We start from the raw sequence: 24,919 nt of genomic DNA, 5'->3' as shown, positions 1-24,919 counted from the left end.
TCCAACTCTACGATTCTATGATTCTATGATTCTATGATTCTATGATTCTATGTAGCATGCATGTAGTATATATGTAGTATGTATGTAGCATGTAGTATGTATGTAGCATGCATGTAGTATATATGTAGTATGTATGTATGTAGCATGTAGTATGTATGTAGCATGCATGTAGTATGTATGTAGCATGCATGTAGTATGTATGTGGTATGTATGTAGCATGTAGCATGCATGTAGTATGTATGTAGTATGTATGTAGTATGTATGTAGTATGTATGTGGTATGTATGTAGCATGTAGCATGCATGTAGTATGTATGTAGTATATATGTGGTATGTATGTAGCATGTAGTATGTATGTAGCATGTAGTATGTATGTAGCATGCATGTAGTATATATGTAGTATGTATGTATGTAGCATGTAGTATGTATGTAGCATGCATGTAGTATGTATGTAGCATGCATGTAGTATGTATGTGGTATGTATGTAGCATGTAGCATGCATGTAGTATGTATGTAGTATGTATGTAGTATGTATGTGGTATGTATGTAGCATGTAGCATGCATGTAGTATGTATGTAGTATATATGTGGTATGTATGTAGCATGTAGTATGTATGTAGCATGCAGTATGTATGTAGCATGCATGTAGTATATATGTAGTATGTATGTAGCATATATGTAGTATGTATGTAGCATGTAGTATGTATGTAGCATGCAGTATGTATGTAGCATGCATGTAGTATATATGTAGTATGTATGTAGTATATATGCAGTATGAATGTAGCATGTATGTAGTATGTAGTATGAATGTAGCATGTATGTAGCATGTATTTTTTTATTTTTTTTTTCTTACATTCAACACATTAGCCGGATGATGGGACTACTACTGTCCCATAATTGGCTAATGTGTCAATCACTGTCATGGTAGCAGGCATCGCCCGATGGGACTTGTAGTCCCATCAGACGATGCCTGCACAGACCCCCGAAGCCTGCACAGACCACCGGCAGGCCGGCACAGACCACCGGAGCCTGCACAGACCCCCTGGCAGGCCGGCACAGCCCCCCGAAAGACCCGTACAGACCCCAGAGAGGCTGTACAAGGCAAAAACAGGGTTTTTCTTATTCCGATACCGGAAGTCCCATAGACTTGAATGGGACTTCCGGTATCGGAATCGGCGATACCGATACTTTTTTTAAAGATCGGCCGATCCATTCCGATCCGATACTTTGAAGTATCGGACGGTATCGCTCAACTCAAGTTATCACGTTCGCCTAACACGCGAAAGGTCCCCAGTTCGAAACTGGGCAGAAACACAACTTTTTCTCTTGGAAAACGATCTTTTTGACTTTCAGTGCTTGTTCTTTATTGCTTGCCATGACCACAGCATTTTTTGTTTGTTTGAATCGGTTGGTTTCTGTAGTGTAGCGGTTATCACGTTCGCTTTACACGCGAAAGGTCCTCAGTTCGAAACTGGGCAGAAACACAGCGTTCCTCTTGCATACTAGTGCTTTTGACAATGAGTGCTTGTTCTTTAATGCTTGCCATGACCACAGTAAACTCTCTTGTCTGGTTACTGTAGTGTAGTGATTGTCCTGTTTGCCATCCTCCTGAAAGTTCCCTGTTTTGATCCCGGGCAGAAACATGTGGCTTTTCTTTATTTTGATCACAAACGTATATTGTTGGCTTAATTAGCCTTAGTTAGCATATTCTATTGCTGGTTTAATGAGCATTACTTTTACCAATGTGATTATTTCTACCCGTTTTTGCTTTTGGCAAGCATGTGTGTTTTTGACAGTGTCTAAGTGTTCCTAATTCAAGTAACACCTGATAGGATCAAGGTGCGAAAGCAGGCATCTAGGTGCTTTTTCTTTTTGACTTTTGGACAAAGGCATGAGAATGTTTTGTGGAGCATGGTTTTGTTTCCCTATTTGTCCTTTTTCTCCAATAGCCTGACAAATGAAAGGTTCCTGTGTTGCAAAATGCACTTTGTCCTGTCTTCAGACATAGAGGAAGACCTCTTGACTTTGGCTGGCTGTTTTTTTCTTTTTCAAGTTCATTTCAGCATGTTTAACCATCTTTAGCTTTGCATGGAGTTTCTGAAGTGTAGTGGTTGTCACGTTCACCTCACATGCGAACGGTCCCCAGTTAAAAACTTGATAGAAGCATGACATTAGGCGTTGATATTAAAGCTTTTGACGTTGAGTCTTTGTTCTCGATGGCTCGTCATGACCACAGTAACCTTCCACAGCTGGTTTCTGTAGTGTAGTGGTTATCACGTTCGCCTAACACGCGAAAGGTCCCCAGTTCGAAACTGGTCAGAAACACGCTGTTACCCTTTGGTATCCAAGCTTTTGACTTTCAGTTCTTGATCTCGATTGCTTGTTGTCACCACAGTAAGCGCTTGCATCCGGGTTCTGTAGTGTAGAGGTTATCACGTTCGCCTCACACGTGAAATGTCCCCAGTTCGAAACTGGGCAGAAACACAGCTTTTTCTCTTGGAAAACGATCTTTTTGACTTTCAGTGCTTGTTCTTTATTGCTTGCCATGACCACAGCATTTTTTGTTTGTTTGAATCGGTTCGTTTCTGTAGTGTAGCGGTTATCACGTTCTCTTTACACGCGAAAGGTCCTCAGTTCGAAACTGGGCAGAAACACAGCGTTCCTCTTGCAAACTAGCGCTTTTGACAATGAGTGCTTGATCTTTAATGCTTGCCATGACCACAGTAAACGCTCTTGTCTGGTTACTGTAGTGTAGTGATTGTCCTGTTTGCCATCCTCCTGAAAGTTCCCTGTTTTGATCCCGGGCAGAAACATGTGGCTTTCTTTATTTTGATCACAAACGTATATTGTTGGCTTAATTAGCCTGAGGCTAGTTTCACACTTGCTTTTTTTTGCAGCGCGTTTTTCCCGCAAAAAAACGCATTGAAAAAACGCATACAAAAGCATACAACTGCTGCGTTTTTTTCAAGCATTTTTATGAGCATGCATGAAAAAAACGCAGCGATTTTATGCGTTTGTATGCGTTTTTAGTGCGTTTTTACCGCGTTTGCGTTTTTTTCCAACATTAGGTGGCCCCTCACACTAACCCAAACCATGACTTTACTAACCCTAACCCTGACCCTAACCCTAACCCTAACCCTGACCCTAACCCTAACCCTAACCCTGACCCTAACCCTTAACCAAATCATACTTAACCCTAACCCAAACCCTAAACCCTAACTAACCCTAACCCTAACCCTAACCCTGACCCTAACCCTAACCCTAACCCTAACCCTAACCCTGACCCTAACCCTAACCATAACCCTGACCCTAACCCTAACCCTAACCCTGACCCTAACCCTTTACCAAATCATACTTAACCCTAACCCAAACCCTAAACCCTAACTAACCCTAACCCTAACCCTAACCCTGACCCTAACCCTAACCCTAACCCTAACCCTAACCCTGACCCTAACCCTAACCCTGACCCTAACCCTAACCCTAACCCTGACCCTAACCCTAACTCTAACCCTGACCCTAACCCTTAACCAAACCATACTTAACCCTAATCCTGACCCTAACCCTGACCCTAACCCTTAACAAAACCATACTTAACCCTAACCCTGACCCTAACCCTAACCCTAACCCTAACCCTGACCCTGAACCTAACCCTAACCCTAACCCTGACCCTAACCCTTAACCAAACCATACTTAACCCTAATCCTGACCCTAACCCTGAAACTAACCCTTAACAAAACCATACTTAACCCTAACCCTGACCCTAACCCTAACCCTAACCCTGAACCTAACCCTAACCCTAACCCTGACCCTAACCCTTAACCAAACCATACTTAACCCTAATCCTGACCCTAACCCTGACCCTAACCCTTAACCAAACCATACTTAACCCTAACCCTGTCCCAAACCCCAACCCTAACCCTGACCCTGACCCTAACCCTAACCCTAAACCCCCTTAACTAACCCTAACTCTAACCCAAACCCCTAAATTCCATGGTTAAAAAAAAAAAACGCATATGCAAAAAATCGCATGCATGAGCATGCCAGTGCGCACATATGCGCATCCATAGGCTATAATGGCCATTTTTAGCGCAAAACGTGCGCATATGTGCGCATGCGCTTTTTTGCAGGGCCAAAAAATGCAACGTGCTGCGTCTGGAAAATACAAACGCACACCCCAAAAAAACGCAGCGCATGAAAATCGCATACATGCGCTTACAAGCGCGCAGGTATGCGCACCCATGTTAAATATAGGGGAAAAAACGCATGCGCACATATGCGTTTTTTTCCAGCGCTAAAAAACGCAAATGTGAAACCAGCCTGAGTTAGCATATTCTATTGCTGGTTTAATGAGCATTACTTTTACCAATGTGATTATTTCTACCCGTTTTTGCTTTTGGCAAGCATGTGTGTTTTTGACAGTGTCTAAGTGTTCCTAATTCAAGTAACACCTGATAGGATCAAGGTGCGAAAGCAGGCATCTAGGTGCTTTTTCTTTTTGGCTTTTGGACAAAGGCATGAGAATGTTTTGTGGAGCATGGTTTTGTTTCCCTGTTTGTTCTTTTTCTCCAATAGCCTGACAAAAAAAAGGTTCCTGTGTTGCAAAATGCACTTTGTCCTGTCTTCAGACATAGAGGAATACCTCTTGACTTTGGCTGGCTGTTTTTTTCTTTTTCAAGTTCATTTCAGCATGTTTAAACATCTTTAGCTTTGCATGGAGTTTCTGAAGTGTAGTGGTTGTCACGTTCACCTCACACGCGAACGGTCCCCAGTTCGAAACTAGATAGAAGCATGACATTAGGCGTTGATATTAAAGCTTTTGACGTTGAGTCTTTGTTCTCGATGGCTCGTCATGACCACAGTAACCTTCCGCAGCCGGTTTCTGTAGTGTAGTGGTTATCACGTTCGCCTAACACGCGAAGGGTCCCCAGTTCGAAACTGGGAAGAAACACGCTGTTACCCTTTGGTATCCAAGCTTTTGACTTTCAGTTCTTGATCTCGATTGCTTGTTGTCACCACAGTAAGCTCTTGCATCTGGTTTCTGTAGTCTAGCGGTTATCACGTTCGCCTCACATGCGAAAGGTCCCCAGTTCGAAACTGGGCAGAAACACAGCTTTTTCTCTTGGAAAACGATCTTTTTGACTTACAGTGCTTGTTCTTTATTGCTTGCCATGACCACAGCATTTTTTGTTTGTTTGAAACTGTAGGTTTCTGTAGTGTAGCGGTTATTACGGTCGCTTTACACGCGAAAGGTTCTCAGTTCGAAACTGGGCAGAAACACAGCGTTCCTCTTGCAAACTAGCGCTTTTGACAATGAGTGCTTGATCTTTAATGCTTGCCATGACCACAGTAAATGCTCTTGTCTGGTTACTGTAGTGTAGTGATTGTCCTGTTTGCCATGCTCCTGAAAGTTCCCTGTTTTGATCCCGGGCAGAAACATGTGGCTTTTCTTTATTTTGATCACAAACGTATATTGTTGGCTTAATCAGCCTTAGTTAGCATATTCTATTGCTGGTTTATTGAGCATTACTTTTACCAATGTGATTATTTCTACCCGTTTTTGCTTTTGGCAAGCATGTGTGTTTTTGACAGTGTCTAAATATTCCTAATTCAAGTAACACCTGATAGGATCAAGGTGCGAAAGCAGGCATCTAGGTGCTTTTTCTTTTTGGCTTTTGGACAAAGGCATGAGAATGTTTTGTGGAGCATGGTTTTGTTTCCCTGTTTGTTCTTTTTCTCCAATAGCCTGACAAATAAAAGGTTCCTGTGTTGCAAAATGCACTTTGTCCTGTCTTCAGACATATAGGAAGACCTCTTGACTTTGGCCTGCTGTTTTTTTCTTTTTCAAGTTCATTTCAGCATGTTTAAACATCTTTAGCTTTGCATGGAGTTTCTGAAGTGTAGTGGTTGTCACGTTCACCTCACACGCGAATGGGCCCCAGTTCGAATCTGGATAGAAGCTTGACGTTTAATCTTTTGACGTTGAGTCTTTGTTCTCGATGGCTCTTCATGACCACAGTAACCTTCCGCAGCCGGTTTCTGTAGTGTAGTGGTTATCACGTTCGCCTAACACGCGAAAGGTCCCCAGTTCGAAACTGGGCAGAAACACGCTGTTACCCTTTGGTATCCAAGCTTTTGACTTTCAGTTCTTGATCTCGATTGCTTGGTGTCATAACAGTAAGCACTTGCATCTGGTTTCTGTAGTGTAGCGGTTATCACGTTCGCCTCACACGCAAAAGGTCCCCAGTTCGAAACTGGGCAGACACACAGCTTTTTCTCTTGCAAAACGATCTTTTTGACTTTCAGTGCTTGTTCTTTATTGCTTGCCAAGACCACAACATCTTTTGTTTGTTTGAATCGGTTGGTTTCTGTAGTGTAGCGGTTATCACGTTTGCTTTACACGCGAAAGGTCCTCAGTTAGAAACTGGGCAGAAACTCAACGTTCCTCTTGCAAACTAGCGCTTTTGACAATGAGTGCTTGATCTTTAATGCTTGCCATGACCACAGTAAATGCTCTTGTCTGCTTACTGTAGTGTAGTGATTGTCCTGTTTGCCATCCTCCTGAAAGTTCCCGGTTTTGATCCCGGGCAGAAACATGTGGCTTTTCTTTATTTTGATCACAAACGTATATTGTTGGCTTAATTAGCCTTAGTTAGCATATTCTATTGCTGGTTTAATGAGCATTACTTTTACCAATGTGATTATTTCTACCCGTTTTTGCTTTTGGCAAGCATGTGTGTTTTTGACAATGTCTAAGTGTTCCTAATTCAAGTAACACCTGATAGGATCAAGGTGCGAAAGCAGGGATCTAGGTGGTTTTTCTTTTTGGCTTTTGGACAAAGGCATGAGAATGTTTTGTGGAGCATGGTTTTGTTTCCCTGTTTGTTCTTTTTCTCCAATAGCCTGACAAATGAAAGGTTCCTGTGTTGCAAAATGCACTTTGTCCTGTCTTCAGACATAGAGGAAGACCTCTTGACTTTGGCTGGCTGTTTTTTTCTTTTTCAAGTTCATTTCAGCATGTTTAAACATCTTTAGCTTTGCATGGAGTTTCTGAAGTATAGTGGTTGTCACGTTCACCTCACACGCCAACGGTACCCAGTTCGAAACTGGATAGAAGCATGACATTAGGCGTTGACATTAAAGCTTTTGACGTTGAGTCTTTGTTCTCGATGGCTCGTCATGACCACAGTAACCTTCTGCAGATGGTTTCTGTAGTGTAGTGGTTATCAAGTTCGCCTAACACGCGAAAGGTCCCCAGTTCGAAACTGGGCAGAAACACGCTGTTACCCTTTGGTATCCAAGCTTTTGACTTTCAGTTCTTGATCTCGATTGCTTGTTGTCACCACAGTAATCACTTGCATCTGGTTTCTGTAGTGTAGCGGTTATCACGTTCGCCTCACACGCGAAAGGTCCCCAGTTCGAAACTGGGCAGAAACACAGCTTTTTCTCTTGGAAAACGATCTTTTTGACTTTCAGTGCTTGTTCTTTATTGCTTGCCATGACCACAGCATTTTTTGTTTTTTTTAAATCAGTTGGTTTCTGTAGTGTAGAGGTTATCACGTTCTATTTACACGCGAAAGGTCCTCAGTTCGAAACTGGGCAGAAACACAGCGTTTCTCTTGCAAACTTGCGCTTTTGACAATGAGTGCTTGATCTTTAATGCTTGCCATGACCACAGTAAATGCTCTTGTCTGTTTACTGTAGTGTAGTGATTGTCCTGTTTGCCATCCTCCTGAAAGTTCCCTGTTTTGATCCCGGGCAGAAACATGTGGCTTTTCTTTATTTTGATCACAAACGTATATTGTTGGCTTAATTAGCATTAGTTAGTATATTCTATTGCTGGTTTAATGAGCATTACTTTTACCAATGTGATTATTTCTACCCGTTTTTGCTTTTGGCAAGCATGTGTGTTTCTGACAGTGTCTAAGTGTTCCTAATTCAAGTAACACCTGATAGGATCAAGGTGCGAAAGCAGGCATCTAGGTGCTTTTTCTTTTTAGCTTTTGGACAAAGGCATGAGAATGTTTTGTGGAGCATGGTTTTGTTTCCCTGTTTGTTCTTTTTCTCCAATAGCCTGACAAATGAAAGGTTCCTGTGTTGCAAAATGCACTTTGTCCTGTCTTCAGACATAGAGGAAGACCTCTTGACTTTGGCTGGCTGTTTTTTTCTTTTTCAAGTTCATTTAAGCATGCTTAAACATCTTTAGCTTTGCATGGAGTTTCTGAAGTATAGTGGTTGTCACTAGAGTTGAGCGACTTTTGGTTTTTTAGGGTCGCGTTTCGTTTCGTGAAACCCGACTTTTCCATAAGTCGGGTCGAGCAAGATCGTCCGATTATAGGGAAAAGTCGGGGTCGTCCCGAAACACGAATCCCAATGTAAGTCAATGGGGAATAAAAGTCGGCAGTGAGAGGAGGACAGGAAACATACCTACAGTGCCCATTTGAATGCCAAAAGCATCAATTCTTCTTACTTAAGCTTGTCAACCTTAATTAACTTCATAATACAAGTTACGCACTGAAAAATGGGGGTTATTTGGCTAAATTTGTGGGGGGGGAGGGCTGACTGCAGGTTTTCATGTGCCCTGGGCGAAAGAGCGCCCCTTTAACACATACCACAACTCATCATGCTCCGATACGGCAGAGAAATAGCGGTATAGTACAATGAAAAATACCTCACTTTTTACATCTCATGACGAGGCCCATCTATTTCTCCATACAAAATCATTGGTCCCATATAATGTTTGAAACAGTATATGATGAGCTCCACATAATGCTACAGTATATGTTGGTCCCCATGGATGAAGCTCCACTGTCTTATGGGCCCAAATAATGCTCCAAACATAATGGGCCCCATTTCTAATGCTCTAGTGTATAATGGGCCCTGTAAATGCTGCTCCAGTGTCTGATGTCCACCTTTGGAATGTTCCAGTGTATGGTGGGCCCCATCTATCATTCTCCAGAGTATAGTGCGCCCCAAAAATTGCTGTCCCAACATAGAAAACAATCAAATAAGTCTCCTCGCTAGGGAATCCCTGTACTTGTCAGGACAGGTGCTGTAGCTTGCTTAACAGCTCGCCAGCCGTTCTCACGCCCAGTATGGATTGCACGTGATTGCACAAAGGTTAGAAGGGGTACCGTATCCCCGGATAACATGTATGGATAGCGTACACATTCAAAATATATGTCTATACAGCATGAGGCAGGCTCAGACGGTGTTAGGGCCAGTATGGATTGCACGTCATTGCACAAAGGTTAGAAGGGGTACCGTATCCCCGGATAACATGTATGGATAGCGTACACATTCAAAATATATGTCTATACAGCATGAGGCAGGCTCAGACGGTGTTAGGCCCAGTATGGATTGCACGTCATTGCACAAAGGTTAGAAGGGGTACCGTATCCCCGGATAACATGTATGGATAGCGTACACATTCAAAATATATGTCTATACAGCATGAGGCAGGCTCAGACGGTGTTAGGCCCAGTATGGATTGCACGTCATTGCACAAAGGTTAGAAAGGGTACCGTATCCCCGGATAACATGTATGGATAGCGTACACATTCAAAATATATGTCTATACAGCATGAGGCAGGCTCAGATGGTGTTATGCCCAGTATGGATTGCACGTCATTGCACAAAGGTTAGAAGGGGTACCGTATCCCCGGATAACATGTATGGATAGCGTACACATTCAAAATATATGTCTATACAGCATGAGGCAGGCTCAGACGGTGTTAGGCCCAGTATGGATTGCACGTCATTGCACAAAGGTTAGAAGGGGTACCGTATCCCTGGATAACATGTATGGATAGCGTACACATTCAAAATATATGTCTATACAGCATGAGGCAGGCTCAGACGGTGTTAGGCCCAGTATGGATTGCACGTCATTGCACAAAGGTTAGAAGGGGTACCGTATCCCCGGATAACATGTATGGATAGCGTACACATTCAAAATATATGTCTATACAGCATAAGGCAGGCTCAGACCGTGTTAGGCCCAGTATGGATTGCACGTCATTGCACAAAGGTTAGAAGGGGTACCGTATCCCCGGATAACATGTATGGATAGCGTACACATTCAAAATATATGTCTATACAGCATGAGGCAGGCTCAGACGGTGTTAGGCCCAGTATGGATTGCACGTGATTGCACAAAGGTTAGAAAGGGTACCGTATCCCTGGATAACATGTATGGATAGTGTACACATTCAAAATATATGTCTATACAGCATGAGGCAGGCTCAGACGGTGTTAGGCCCAGTATGGATTGCACGTCATTGCACAAAGGTTAGAAGGGGTACCTTATCCCCGGATAACATGTATGGATAGCGTACACATTCAAAATATATGTCTATACAGCATGAGGCAGGCTCAGACGGTGTTAGGCCCAGTATGGATTGCACGTCATTGGACAAAGGTTAGAAAGGGTACCGTATCCCTGGATAACATGTATGGATAGCGTACACATTCAAAATATATGTCTCAGGAGGCAGGCTCAGACGGTGTCAGGCACAGTATGGATTTGACGGCCCAGATTACACAGCGGAGGAGCAGGGAGAGGTAAAGATTGCAAATGCTGGGGCCCTTGCCAAGCAAGGGGGGCCCACTCGTGGGCGTCGGTACTGGCACTGGGCCCCTCATAGTACAGCGGTGTGTCTGACGGCGGGTGTGCACCACCACCGTCAGAGACACTTGATTGCACTATGAGGGACCCTGTGCCAGTGCCCGCGCCCAAGAGTCGGCCTACCCACCTGTCCAGGGCAACGGCACTCGCACGGTGTCGTGCGCTAGGTGGTGACCCCGGCCATGGGGGGGAGGCAGCACAGTTAGGGAGTTTTAGAAAGTGGCATATGTTGATGTTGGACATTCAACTGATGCAAAAGGCGAAATAGGTGAAGTACCAGGAAGAGGTGGACCAAAGCAAGCCATTTTTCTGTCACCCTATGTGTCATCAGGGGAAGGTGGGACAAAATCCTTGGAAACCCATGCATGGTTCATGTTAATGCAGGCTAGATCATCCACATTTTGGGTTGACAGACGGGTCCTTTTTTCTGTCAGGATTGATCCAGCTGCACTGAAGACTCTTTCCGATAGCACACTTGCAGCTGGGCAAGCGAGCTCCTGTAAGGCATATTGTGCCAATTCAGGCCAGGTGTCCAGTTTAGCGGCCCAATAGTCAAAGGGGAATGACCTGTGTGGGAGAACATCGATATGGTAGGAAAAGTAGTTTGTAACCATAGTTGACAACTGCTGTCTCCTGTCACTTTCCATCGATGCAGTATTACCAGTTGTGTGAGCGGTATTTGAAAAATCAGTCCACAACATTGTGATGAAACCCCTGTCTCCAACGCCACTTCTGCTGTGTGCACCACGAACACCTCTGCCAAGCTGCCCCCGGCCCGTACGGCTCGTGTGAGAACCATCACCGCTGCTGTGTGCTGGGAATGCCTCAAGCAACCGATTTACCAGAGTTGCTTGTTTATTAGCCAATATTAGGTCAAGGTTCTCCTGTGGCATGATGTTTTGTAATTTGCCTTTATAGCGTGGATCCAGGATGCTGGCCAACCAGTAGTCGTCATCGTTCATCATTTTGGCTATGCGGGGGTCCCTTTTTAGGATCCGCAAGGCATAATCTGACATGTGGGCCAATGTTCCCGGTGTCAATGATGCACTGCGAGTGCTGGGTGGAGGAGCACTTTCTGGCAAATCCACATCCCTCCAGTCACGCACAAACCCTGTACCAGACCTTGCCATGCCAACATTTTCACTTGCCCCACGAGATGCATCCTCCTCCCCTAAGTAATCATCCCCATCATCCTCCTCCTCCTCCTCCTCTTCTTCCTCCACCTCGTCCAGGAGAGGTCCCTGAGCAGACAATGGCTGAATGTCATCAAGGATTCCCTCCTCCTCTTCCTCCTCATCAACATGAGGAGACACAGATTAGATATTAGAAAAAACTTTTTGACAGTTAGAGTGATCAATGAGTGGAACAGGCTGCCACGAGAAGTGGTGAGTTCTCCTTCAATGGAAGTCTTCAAACAGAGGCTGGACAGACATCTGACTGGGATGATTTAGCGAATCCTGCTTTGAGCAGGGGGTTGGACCAGATGGCCCAGGAGGTCCCTTCCAACTCTACGATTCTATGATTCTATGATTCTATGATTCTATGATTGGCTGCAGACGCCTGCTCCTTAAGGTGCGTCAAAGTTTGCATGAGCAGACGCATAAGTGGGATGCTCATGCTTAGGATGGCGTCGTCTGCGCTTACGAGCCGTGTGCATTCCTCAAAACACTGAAGGACTTTACAAAGGTCTTTCAGCTTCAACCACTGCACACCTGTCAACTCCATGTCTGCTCTCAAAGTGCCTGGCCGTGTATCCTCCCACAAATGCATTATGGCCTGCCTCTGCTCGCACAGCCGCTCTACCATGTGCAGGGTGGAGTTCCACCTTGTTGCAATGTCGATAATGAGGCGGTGGTTGGGAAGGTGGAGCAATCGCTGCAGCTTCTGCATACGAACGGAGTGTACAGGCGACCGGCGGATGTGCGCGCACAGTCTTCGCACCTTCTGGAGCAGGGCTGTTAACTCCGGATAATTTTTGAGGAAGCACTGCACCACCAGGTTCAAGGTGTGAGCCAAGCAAGGTATGTGGCTGAGTTTTGAAAGGGCTATGGCTGCCACAAAATTACGGCCGTTATCACTAACTACCTTGTCTGCCTCAAGATGTACACTGCCCAGCCATGACTCAGTTTGTAGCTTCAAGTACTCGGCCAGCACCTCGGCGGTGTGTCTGTCGCCCAAACACATCATCTGCAACACAGCCTGCTGACGCTTTCCACTAGCTGCTCGATAGGGGGACACATCGTGTGCAACAGTGGCAGCTGCAGATGGAGTGCTCGTACGACTGCGCTCTGTGGACGAGCTGTCGCTTCTGGAGGAGGAGGAGGAGGAGGGTCGAACGCCTCCAGCCAACTGTTTCCTATACCGTGGGCTAGGCAGCACTGTCCCACCACCGCTGTCCCCTGTGGACCCTGCATCCACCACATTAACCCAGTGCGCAGTGATGGACACGTAACGGCCCTGGCCATGCCGACTGGACCATGCATCAGTTGTGAGGTGCACCTTTCCACTCACTGACTGCTTGAGTGCATGGACAATGCGGTCTTTCACATGATGGTGGAGGGCTGGGATGGCTTTACGAGAGAAGAAGTGGCGACTGGGTAGGTCATAGAGTGGTACTGCATAGGCCATGAGTTCGCGGACAGCTGTGCTTTCCACCAACCGAAAGGGCATCATCTCAAACGAGATTAGTTTGGCAATGTGGGCGTTCAAACCCAGTGTACGCGGATGAGAGACTGAGTACTTTCTTGACCTACTCATAGTGTCTGGGAGGGTGAGCTGGACTTGAGAGCTGCATATGGTGGAAGTAGCGGTGGACAGGGCGGATTGAGAGAGGGTTGATGATGGTGATGGAGTTGTTGTTCTTTCTGATGGCCTAGAATCAGTCTTTCGTTGATATAACAGTGGGATTCCCTGACTGCTGTGGCCTTGCAACGACACCTCAACATTTGCTGCTGTGCTAACCGGTGGGCTTACAGTGGGGGAAACAATGTAGCGTTGCTGACTACCTTCGTTGTGATCAGTTGCACATGTGGCACTTGAGGTTTGGTGTTGTGTCCACGCTTGCAAGTGCATGCTGGTTAAATGTCTAAGCATGCAACTGGTATTCAAATTTTTCAGATTTTTCCCTCGGCTAAAGGTCTTTGTGCACTTCTTACAGATAACCTTGGCCTGATCATGAGGATTTTGTTCAAAAAACTGCCACACTGCACTCTTCCTTCTTTGGCAGACATTTTGCGGCATAGCACGCTGTGATCTTTTGACCCTCTGGACAAGCTGTCCAGCAACTCTTTTGATGTTTGGAACCTGTCTTTGGAGTGCTCCGGGCCTGCCAGATAACAGCTGTTGCGATGTCGATGTCTGCTGTGGATGCTCCTCATCTGAGCTATTGGAAGCAGCACCCTCTTCCCCCAATGGATGCCAATCTGGGTCAACAACTGGGTCATCCATCACCTCCTCTTCTATGTCATGTGCACCTTTCTCTGTGTCACCGTGTATGGTGGTATAGTGTGCGGGAAGGGGCACCTGAGTCTCATCAGGGTCAAAATCTGGCTCTGTACACTGCGAGGACAATGTAGTGCTCTGAGTGAATGTACCAGCAGAATCATCCATCAGCGGCTGTGCATCAGTGCACTCCATGTCAGATTCATCTTGGCCTGGGTAATTCACCATTTGACTTGATAATCCAGGCATGGTATGTGAAAACAGCTCCATGGAGTAATCAGTAGTATGGCCTGCGTCATCCTTCAATCTTGGTTGGGGTGAAGGACACAAGGAAAGGTGTGGTTCATGAACATGAGCCTCCAATGACGACTCAGTGCTTTTACTTTTTACAACTGAAGAAGAGGAGGCGATAGAGCTGGAGGCTGAGTCAGCAATGTAAGACAAAACTTTTTCCTGATGCTCTGCCTTTAAAAGCGGTTTGCCAACTCCTAGAAAACTAAGCGTTCGAGTCCTTATGTAGCCAGACGATGACGCAGGGTCAGCACCTCCTGCATTCGGTCCTATTTTGCTCTTGCCACTACCATCAGATCCACCACCAACACCATCATTACCAGCTGCCAACCCCCGCCCAATTCCACGGCCTCTTCCACCAGCCTTCCTCATTTTTGGTAGAAATGTAGACAAAATCCAACAAACTATATAGTAATGTAAAACAAGGTACAAGGTGTCTATAGGACAGGGGAGTTTTAGAATTTCTGCACACACTTGTGGACAGTGGACACTTGTGGATTGTGTGCGGCCCACTGATATCTGAGCGCTATGTGACACGCTCGATGGCACAGCTGCCTGTGACCAAAGTGACGAGAGGATAATGGAGATTTTGAATCTCTGCGTACACTTTAGGACACTGGACACTTGTGGATTGTGTGCAGCCCACTGATATCTGAGCGCTATGTGACACGCTCGATGGCACAGCTGCCTGTGACCAAAGTGACAAAAGGATAATGGAGATTTTGAATCTCTGCGTACACTTGTGGACAGTGGACACTTGTGGATTGTGTGAGGCCCACTGATATCTGAGCGCTATGTGACACGCTCAATGGCACAGCTGCCTGTGACCAAAATGACGAGAGGATAATGGAGATTTTGAATCTCTGCGTACACTTTTTGACACTGGACACTTGTGGATTGTGTGCGGCCCACTGATATCTGAGCGCTATGTGACACGCTCGATGGCACAGCTGCCTGTGACCAAAGTGACGAGAGGATAATGGAGATTTTGAATCTCTGCGTACACTTGTGGGCAGTGGACACTTGTGGATTGTGTGCGGCCCACTGATATCTGAGCGCTATGTGACACGCTCGATGGCACAGCTGCCTGTGACCAAAGTGACGAGAGGATAATGGAGATTTTGAATCTCTGCGTACACTTGTGGACAGTGGACACTTTTGGATTGTGTGCGGCCCACTGATATCTGAGAGCTATGTGACACGCTCGATGGCACAGCTGCCTGTGACCAAAGTGACGAAGGGATAATGGAGATTTTTAATCTCTGCGTACACTTTTGGACACTGGACACTTGTGGATTGTGTGCGGCCCACTGATATCTGAGCGCTATGTGACACGATCGATGGCACAGCTGCCTGTGACCAAAGTGACGAGAGGATAAGGGAGATTGGATTGCTTTTAAAAAAGCAGTTTGCGGAGCAGTGGGTAAACAGCAATGCCAGCTTGTCAGGAAGCCTTAAAAGGCAGCCCAACAACCAACACCACTGATACACCACAATATAGCCTCCCCTTGCACTGCACACACAGTGACTTGTGTGTTGTGCAGGCCAAATCGCTAGCAGCAGAAGCAGTTTTTTTGTCTTCTTCCCTGCCTAACGCTCTCCCTACAGAATCAGCAGCAACCTCTCCCTATACTAAGATCGGCAGAAGTAAGATGGCGGTCGGCGTGCACGCCCTTTTATACCCCCTGTGACGCCCACCAAAGCAAGCGAATCACTTGCATGCCCTTCTGAAAGATGGTGGTGACCCGTGCCTATGTCATCACGTTGCCCACAGTGTCCGTGGATCCTGATTGGCTGAAAAAGAGCGCAAAACAAACTTTTGAAACGCGACTTTGGCGCGTAAGTCGCCGACCTCGTGGCCGACCTCATCCTAGGGTCGGGTTTCGTTTCATGAAACCCGACTTTGCCAAAAGTCGGTGACTTTTGAATTTTTTCGACCCGTTTCGCTCAACTCTAGTTGTCACGTTCACCTCACACGCGAACGGTCCCTAGTTCGAAACTGGATAGAAGCATGACATTAGGCGTTGATATTAAATCTTTTGACGTTGAGTCTTTGTTCTCGATGGCTCGTCATGACCACAGTAACCTTCCGCAGCCGGTTTCTGTAGTGTAGTGGTTTTCACGTTCGCATAACACGCAAAAGGTCCCCAGTTCGAAACTGGGCAGAAACACGCTGTTACCCTTTGGTATCCAAGCTTTTGACTTTCAGATCTTGATCTCGATTGCTTGTTGTCACCACAGTTAGCTCTTGCATCTGGTTGCTGTAGTGTAGCGGTTATCACGTTTGCCTCACACGCGAAAGGTCCCCAGTTCGAATCTGGGCAGAAACACAGCTTTTTCTCGTGGAAAACGATCTTTTTGACTTTCAGTGATTGTTCTTTATTGCTTGCCATGACCACAGCATTTTTTGTTTGTTTGGATCGGTTGGTTTCTGTAGTGTAGTGGTAATCACGTTAGCTTTACATGTGAAAGGTCCTCAGTTCGAAACTGGGCAGAAACACAGCGTTCCTCTTGCAGACTAGCGCTTTTGACAATTAGTGCTTGATCTTTAATGCTTGCCATGACCACAGTAAACGCTCTTGTCTGGTTACTGTAGTGTAGTGATTGTCCTGTTTGCCATCCTCCTGAAAGTTTCCTGTTTTGATCCCGGGCAGAAACATGTGGCTTTTCTTTAATTTGATCACAAAAGTATATTGTTGGCTTAATTAGCCTTAGTTAGCATATTCTATTGCTGGTTTAATGAGCATTACTTTTACCAATGTGATTATTTCTACCCGTTTTTGCTTTTGGCAAGCATGTGTGTTTTTGACAGTGTCTAAGTGTTCCTAATTCAAGTAACACCTGATAGGATCAAGGTGCGAAAGCAGGCATCTAGGTGCTTTTTCTTTTTGGCTTTTGGACAAAGGCATGAGAATGTTTTATGGAGCATGGTTTTGTTTCCCTGTTTGTTCTCTTTCTCCAATAGCCTGACAAATGAAAGGTTCCTGTGTTGCAAAATGCACTTTGTCCTGTCTTCAGACATAGAGGAAGACCTCTTGACTTTGGCTGGCTGTTTTTTTCTTTTTCAAGTTCATTTCAGCATGTTTAAACATCTTTAGCTTTGCATGGAGTTTCTGAAGTGTAGTGGTTGTCATGTTCACCTCACACGTGAACGGTCCCTAGTTCGAAACTGGATAGAAGCATGACATTAGGCGTTGATATTAAATCTTTTGACGTTGAGTCTTTGTTCTCGATGGCTCGTCATGACCACAGTAACCTTCCGCAGCCGGTTTCTGTAGTGTAGTGGTTGTCACGTTCGCCTAACACGCGTAAGGTCCCCTGTTCGAAACTGGATAGAAGCATGACATTAGGCGTTGATCTTGAAGCTTTTGACGTTGAGTCTTTGTTCTCGATGGCTCGTCATGACCACAGTAGCCTTCTGCAGCCGTTTTCCGTAGTGTAGTGGTTATCACGTTCGCCTAACACGCGAAAGGTCCCCAGTTGGAAACAGGGCAGACACACGCTGTTAACCTTTGGTATCCAAGCTTTTGACTTTCAGTTCTTGATCTCGATTGCTTGTTGTCACCACAGTAAGCGCTTGCATCCGGTTTCTGTAGTGTAGCGGGTATCACGTTCGCCTCACAGGCGAAAGCTTCCCCAGTTCGAAACTGGGCAGAAACACAGCTTTTTCTCTTGGAAAATGATCTTTTTGACTTTCAGTGCTTGTTCTTTATTGCTTGCCATGACCACAGCATTTTTTGTTTGTTTGAATTGGTTGGTTTCTGTAGTGTAGCGGTTATCACGTTCGCTTTACACGCGAAAAGTCCTCAGTTCGAAACTGGGCAGAAACACAGCGTTTCTCTTGCAAACTAGCGCTTTTGACAATGAGTGCTTGATCTTTAATGCTTGCCATGACCACAGTAAATGCTCTTGTCTGGTTACTGTAGTGTAGTGATTGTCCTGTTTGCCATCCTCCTGAAAGTTCCCTGTTTTGATCCCGGGCAGAAACATGTGGCTTTTCTTTATTTTGATCACAAACGTATATTGTTGGCTTAATTAGCCTTAGTTAGCATATTCTATTGCTGGTTTAATGAGCATTACTTTTACCAATGAGATTATTTCTACCCGTTTTTGCTTTTGGCAAGCATGTGTGTTTTTGACAGTGTCTAAGTGTTCCTAATTCAAGTAACACCTGATAGGATCAAGGTGCGAAAGCAGGCATCTAGGTGCTTTTTCTTTTTGGCTTTTGGACAAAGGCATGAGAATGTTTTGTGGAGCATGGTTTTGTTTCCCTGTTTGTTCTTTTTCTCCAATAGCCTGACAAATGAAAGGTTCCTGTGTTGCAAAATGCACTTTGTCCTGTCTTCAGACATAGAGGAAGACCTCTTGACTTTGGCTGGCTGTTTTTTTCTTTTTCAAGTTCATTTCAGCATGTTTAAACATTTTTAGCTTTGCATGGAGTTTCTGAAGTGTAGTGGTTGTCACGTTCACCTCACACGCGAACGGTCCCCAGTTTGAAACTGGATAGAAGCATGACATTAGGCGTTGATATTAAAGCTTTTGACGTTGAGTCTTTGTTCTTGATGGCTCGTCATGACCACAGTAACCTTCCACAGATGGTTTCTGTAGTGTAGTGGTTATCACGTTCGCCTAACACGCGAAAGGTCCCCAGCTCGAAACTGGGCAGAAACACGCTGTTACCCTTTGGTATCCAAGCTTTTGACTTTCAGTTCTTGATCTCGATTGCTTGTTGTCACCACAGTAAACACTTGCATCTGGTTTCTGTAGTGTAGCGGTTAACACATTTGCCTCACACGCGAAAGGTCCCCAGTTCGAAACTGGGCAGAAACACTGCTTTTTCTCTTGGAAAACGATCTTTTTGACTTTCAGTGCTTGTTCTTTGTTGCTTGCCATGACCACAGCATTTTTTACGTGCTTGAATTGGTTGGTTTCTGTAGTGTAGCGGTTATCACGTTCGCTTTACACGCGTAAAGGTCCTCAGTTTGAAACTGGGCAGAAACACAGCGTTCCTCTTGCAAACTAGCGGTTTTAACAATGAGTGCTTGATCTTTAATGCTTGCCATGACCACAGTAAACGCTCTTGTATGGTTACTGTAGTGTAGTGATTGTCCTGTTTGCCATCCTCCTGAAAGTTCCCTGTTTTGATCCCGGGCAGAAACATGTGGCGTTTCTTTGCTTTGATCACAAACGTGTATTGTTGGCTTAATTAGCCTTAGTTAGCATATTCTATTGCTGGTTTAATGAGCATTACTTTTACCAATGTGATTATTTCTACCCGTTTTTGCTTTTGGCAAGCATGTGTGTTTTTGACAGTGTCTAAGTGTTCCTAATTCAAGTAACACCTGATAGGATCAAGGTGCAAAAGCAGGCATCTAGGTGCTTTTTCTTTTTGGCTTTTGGACAAAGGCATGAGATTGTTTTGTGGAGCATGGTTTTGTTTCCCTGTTTGTTCTTTTTCTCCAATAGCCTGACAAATGAAAGGTTCCTGTGTTGCAAAATGCACTTTGTCCTGTCTTCAGACATAGAGGAAGACCTCTTGACTTTGGCTGGATGTTTTTTTCTTTTTCAAGTTCATTTCAGCATGTTTAAACATCTTTAGCTTTGCATGGAGTTACTGAAGTGTAGTGCTTGTCACGTTCACCTCACACGCGAGCGGTCCCCAGTTCGAAACTGGATAGAAGCATGACATTAGGTGTTGATATTAAAGCTTTTGACGTTGAGTCTTTGTTCTCGATGGCTCGTCATGACCACAGTAACCTTCCACAGCCGGTTTCTGTAGTGTAGTGGTAATCACGTTCGCCTAACACGCGAAAGGTCCCCAGTTCGAAACTGGGCAGGAACACGCTGTTACCCTTTGGTATCCAAGCTTTTGACTTTCAGTTCTTGATCTCGATTGCTTGTTGACACCACAGTAAGCGGTTGCATCTGGTTTCTGTAGTGTAGCGGTTATCATGTTTTCCTCACACGCGAAAGTTCCCCAGTTTGAAACTGGGCAGAAAAACAGCTTTTTCTCTTGGAAAACGATCTTTTTGACTTTCAGTGCTTGTTCTTTATTGCTTGCCATGACCACAGCATTTTTTGCTTGTTTGAATCGGTTGGTTTCTGTAATGTAGCGGTTATCACGTTTGCTTTACATGCGAAAGGTCCTCAGTTCGAAACTGGGCAGAAACACAGCGTTCCATTGGCAAACTAGTGCTTTTGACAATGAGTGCTTGATCTTTAATGCTTGCCATGACCACAGTAAATGCTCTTGTCTGGTTACTGTAGTGTAGTGATTGTCCTGTTTGCCATCCTCCTGAAAGTTCCCTGTTTTGATCCCGGGCAGAAACATGTGGCTTTTCTTTATTTTGATCATAAACGTATATTGTTGGCTTAGGCCTCTTTCACACATCAGGTTTTCGGCGTCAGGCGCGATCCGGCGCTTTTGACTAAAACCGGATCCGGCGAAATGCAATGCCGGATCCGGATTCCCCCCCATTGACTTGCATTAGAGCCGGATCGAGCCGGATGGCCATGCGTTTTATCCGATTTTCGCCAGATCCGGCAATGTGACGCGATCCGGCGTCTGGAAAAAACGGCTACTGTAACGTTTTTTGTCTCTGGCGAAAAAGCCGGACACAATGAAAGCCTATGAGCGCCGCAATGCGCCTGATCCGGCGACAGCCGGATCCGGCTTCTTTGGTCTGAGCATGCTCAGTAGCTCTGCCCACAGGACATATATAAAAGCAAGACAATGGGACCCTCAGCCACACCCAACATGCCACCCAAGCCAAGAACCAGGAGCAGGAGAAGGCAGCAGACATCTGCAGCAGCAGCATCATCAGCACCACCCCAAATGGAGCAGCATGCTGAACAACGGGAGGGGAGTCCAGCAGCAGATGAGAGACGGTAATTATCAAATCCCCCATTCCTCCAAACTAGGGCTATGGAATATCAAGATATTCATTGGCCCTTTGTTTCTCTTTATTCAACAGCCGCCCAATAGATGCAGCAGCAGAAACACCACCCACAGCCATGGAGTCTGGCCATGAGGAAGACAGCACAGCTTCTGGGAGCCCTCCCTCGCATCGTCAGCGTTTGACGGTAAGTTTTTATTTCAAAAATCCATCATCTCTGTAATATATGTGTATTCATTGCCTTTTATTTCAAAACAGGAATCACAAGATGAAGAGGAGCTCCCAGAAGAAGAAGGAAGGGGTGGACAGACACTTGGAGTGGACTCACAATTGGTAAGTTTTTTGCATCAAACGCAGAAACACAACATCACACTACACACAACACATAGAAAACAATGTTCTGCAGACCACACACAGCAAACAAATGCCTACATCCAAAGACATAACATTTTTTGTTTTTTTCTCTAGTCTTCCCAATCTGGTGCTCGGCCAAGAGGTCCTCGCAGTGCCTCCCAGGGTCATCGGCGACAGCAACGCGGCGGTCACCAGCGTGTAAGTATAAATATTTTTGCTTTGTTTTTTTTGCACTTTTTATTTCATTTCTTTTGTGGAGGCTAATTATGTTATTTTTGTCTTTTTCTTTAACAGCCTTCACAGCGTGCTCCCGACTCTGACGGTGAGTATGGAGGGATTGATGTGGACCACCTCATCGATCTCGTCAGAGAAAGGGAGCCGCTCTGGAATATGGCTGACCGCCGCCACGCTGACCTGATCGTTACCCAACGACTCTGGGAGGAAATCTGTTCGCTCCTTGTGGACCGCTGGGAGGACCTCGAAGCTCGGGCCCAGATTAAAGAGCGTAAGTATATACAGTACCGGTTGCTTGATTTAAACCAGTGTTTCCCGAACTCCAGTCCTCGTGGTCCCCACGGATCATGTGTTCAGGATTTCTATTTACTTTGGAAATCCTGAAAACATGACCCCTGGGGACCATGAGGACTGGAGTTTGGGAAACACTGATGTTGTATACTAACCACTTTGTCCTTTCTCATTTCAGGGGAGAGAATTGTGAAGCGGTGGCGGTCTGTGAGGGATCGTTTCAAGAAGGAGTTCAATAAAGAGATGCGGGCCCCGAGTGGATCTGGAGGATGCAGGAGCAAGTACAAGTACGCACGAGCCCTGTCGTTCCTCCGGGAGACAATGCTCACCAGAAGGTAAATATTACACACCACATGTGACAAAAAAATGTTTAGATGTAACTTTTTTTTTCAGCCAGGGCCATACCATGTCACTATTTTAATTGTTTTTTTTTCTCTTTATTCCACAGCACGGTGAGCAGCACTCGGGAACCTGCACGATTGGACCCTTCTGAGGCGATCCCTGAGGAGACCAGCACCGAGGGACACTTCGACCGCCCCGGTACATCTGCACCTTCCCAGCCTTCCCACACATTCGACCCATCTGTCCCATCCACCAGCACAGGAGCATCGTGGCCGCCTACATTACATGAAGCTGCTGGTGAGGAGATCGCTTTCCCTTTACCCCACCCTTCTGCCCCTGCCACCTCTAGTACACCTGCGGGTACTGGGCGGCAAAGGCAGAGGGGTCAGGAAAAGACTTATGCGCCAGAGTTCTTGCATCTGAATGCATCTTTCCAGAACTGTCTAAAAGTCTTGTCAGAGCAAATCTCCGCAGGCTTTCAGCAGATCAACTCCAGCATTCTGGAGGTGAAGACACTTCTGCAAACCATGCATTCAGAAGCAAGATCTTCGCCAAACCACACCTTTTTCAGGTCTGTTGTGGAGCGCATGGAAACGCTCTCTCCTGCCCAGCAGATGCATGTAATGCATTCATGCCACGCTGCTCTCCAGCAAGTTACCTCCCAACCTCCTCCTCCCACCACAGTAGTTCCTCCACCTGCACCCCCTCCAGCCACTTTTCATCCTCCCCCTCCTATTACATCTACACCCCCTCCAGCCACTTTCCATCCTCCCCCTCCTATTACATCTACACCCCCTCCAGCCACTTTCCATCCTCCCCCTCCTATTACATACCATCCACCTCCCCAGCACCAGCAACCTCCCCAGCACCAGCAACCTCCCCAGTACCAGCAACCTCCCCAGCACCAGCAACCTCCCCAGTACCAGCAACCTCCCCAGTACCAGCAACCTCCCCAGTACCTGCAAACTCCCCAGTACCAGCAACCTCCCCAGTACCAGACATCTCCCCACTTCCAGCAACCTGCCCCGTACCAGACATCTCCCCACTTCCAGCAACCTGCCCCGTACCAGACATCTCCCCACTTCCAGCAACCTGCCCTGTACCAAACTCCTTCCCCATACAACTTGCCATCAACATCATCTGCTCCTACAGTCCCTGCCCAACCCTCCACTCCACCACCCACCACCTCTTCTGCTTCCCACATGTCCACCCATTCTGTAGTTTTTTCCACACCTTCACCTCTAACTGTTCCTTCCCCACCACAATCCCAGTCCTCTCTCCACACTCCCAGTGTCGAAGTGTCCCGCAGCCCCTCCAGCAGTATTTCCACCACACACTGCACAGATTTATAATGTGTGTATTTAAATAAAAATGACCAGTTTTATGGTTTCAAAGCTTTATTAAACAAGTTTATTAAAATTTTAAAAAAGTTTACTAAAAAAAACATTTTTCAATAAAAGTTAAATTATTTTACACTGGTTGTCTGTCATTTCTTTCTGCGGCGAAAAAGGTTAAATACAGGGTATTTAAAAGGTGAAATGGTATTCAAAACTAGGTATATAACTGTGGGTAAATTTTAGCTTTTTGCCACAGTTGTGTTCCTGGTTGTGTTTGAAGCAAAGTATTTCACCTAAAAAGTTGTGTTTATTGTTGGTGATTTCCTAACAATGTACACAACTTTTGTTAAAAGGTGAAATACTTTGCATAAAACACAACCAGGTACACACCTGTGGCCTAAAGCTAAAAATAGAGACCATGACAAGATAGCCAACTTTGGTTGGCAAAGGTATATACTGTTGGTACAGAAGGTACACAAGTTTGGTTAGGGCACAAATCTTTCACACTCTGTCATCCTGCCAGTGTACTCTGCCTTGAGGTGACATAAAGTATTGTGCAAAATTGTCCCTCATCACTGAAACCGTCACAGAACTTCTAGTGGTAATGTCATGGTAATCTTGCAAGGTGGTTTCTTCAGAGGTGTCCTCAATGGAAATGGGTTCCTTGCAGATAACAAAATTGTGGAGTACCACGCACGCTTTGATCACCTCGTCCACAGTTTCTGTCTTGAGGTTGATCGCAGTCAATAGGACCCGCCATTTGGCTGTCAGAATACCAAAGGTACATTCAACCATTCTTCTTGCTCTTGTGAGGCGGTAATTAAAAATGCGTTTTGGTATTGTCAATCCTCTGCTAGAGTACGGTTTCAAAAGGTGTTCTGACAGCTGGAAGGCTTCATCCCTTACACAGACAAATGGCATAGGTGGACCAGATGTTTGCGGCAGCGGTAGGTGGTGGGAACTGGAAGGTGTTTCCATACAGTTTATGCCCCATGGCAGACAGTTTGAAAACTTGAGAGTCATTGGAGCGGCCATAGGCCCCAATATCAACCGCAATAAATTTGTATTCCGCGTCAGCGATGGCCATGAGGACAATTGAAAAATATTTCTTG

The 24,919-nt window shown here is 45.6% G+C and overlaps 10 non-coding genes across 10 annotated transcripts; all 10 read left to right on the top strand.

The window, feature by feature from the left end:
• Nucleotides 1-1,408: 1,408 nt before the first annotated feature.
• Nucleotides 1,409-1,481, top strand: TRNAV-UAC (transfer RNA valine (anticodon UAC)). Its single transcript has one exon. It is a non-coding gene; the product is annotated as a tRNA-Val (tRNA).
• A 768-nt stretch (nucleotides 1,482-2,249) lies between these two features.
• Nucleotides 2,250-2,322, top strand: TRNAV-AAC (transfer RNA valine (anticodon AAC)). Its single transcript has one exon. It is a non-coding gene; the product is annotated as a tRNA-Val (tRNA).
• A 3,707-nt stretch (nucleotides 2,323-6,029) lies between these two features.
• On the top strand, nucleotides 6,030-6,102 carry TRNAV-AAC (transfer RNA valine (anticodon AAC)). The gene has a single exon. It is a non-coding gene; the product is annotated as a tRNA-Val (tRNA).
• Nucleotides 6,103-7,199: 1,097 nt separating this feature from the next.
• On the top strand, nucleotides 7,200-7,272 carry TRNAV-AAC (transfer RNA valine (anticodon AAC)). The gene has a single exon. It is a non-coding gene; the product is annotated as a tRNA-Val (tRNA).
• An 86-nt stretch (nucleotides 7,273-7,358) lies between these two features.
• Nucleotides 7,359-7,431, top strand: TRNAV-CAC (transfer RNA valine (anticodon CAC)). Its single transcript has one exon. It is a non-coding gene; the product is annotated as a tRNA-Val (tRNA).
• Nucleotides 7,432-16,610: 9,179 nt separating this feature from the next.
• Nucleotides 16,611-16,683, top strand: TRNAV-CAC (transfer RNA valine (anticodon CAC)). Its single transcript has one exon. It is a non-coding gene; the product is annotated as a tRNA-Val (tRNA).
• Nucleotides 16,684-18,110: 1,427 nt separating this feature from the next.
• TRNAV-UAC (transfer RNA valine (anticodon UAC)) lies at nucleotides 18,111-18,183 on the top strand. Its single transcript has one exon. It is a non-coding gene; the product is annotated as a tRNA-Val (tRNA).
• A 768-nt stretch (nucleotides 18,184-18,951) lies between these two features.
• TRNAV-AAC (transfer RNA valine (anticodon AAC)) lies at nucleotides 18,952-19,024 on the top strand. Its single transcript has one exon. It is a non-coding gene; the product is annotated as a tRNA-Val (tRNA).
• Nucleotides 19,025-19,110: 86 nt separating this feature from the next.
• TRNAV-CAC (transfer RNA valine (anticodon CAC)) lies at nucleotides 19,111-19,183 on the top strand. Its single transcript has one exon. It is a non-coding gene; the product is annotated as a tRNA-Val (tRNA).
• A 939-nt stretch (nucleotides 19,184-20,122) lies between these two features.
• On the top strand, nucleotides 20,123-20,195 carry TRNAV-AAC (transfer RNA valine (anticodon AAC)). Its single transcript has one exon. It is a non-coding gene; the product is annotated as a tRNA-Val (tRNA).
• Nucleotides 20,196-24,919: the final 4,724 nt, after the last annotated feature.

Source organism: Dendrobates tinctorius, unplaced genomic scaffold (genome assembly GCF_039654945.1).
Source record: "Dendrobates tinctorius isolate UK_male_01 unplaced genomic scaffold, ASM3965494v1 ptg000251l, whole genome shotgun sequence".
In the NCBI taxonomy this organism is placed as follows: domain Eukaryota; kingdom Metazoa; phylum Chordata; class Amphibia; order Anura; family Dendrobatidae; genus Dendrobates; species Dendrobates tinctorius.
The sequence above is the reverse complement of the archived record's forward strand: the minus strand, read 5'-3'. Positions and strand labels throughout refer to the sequence as shown.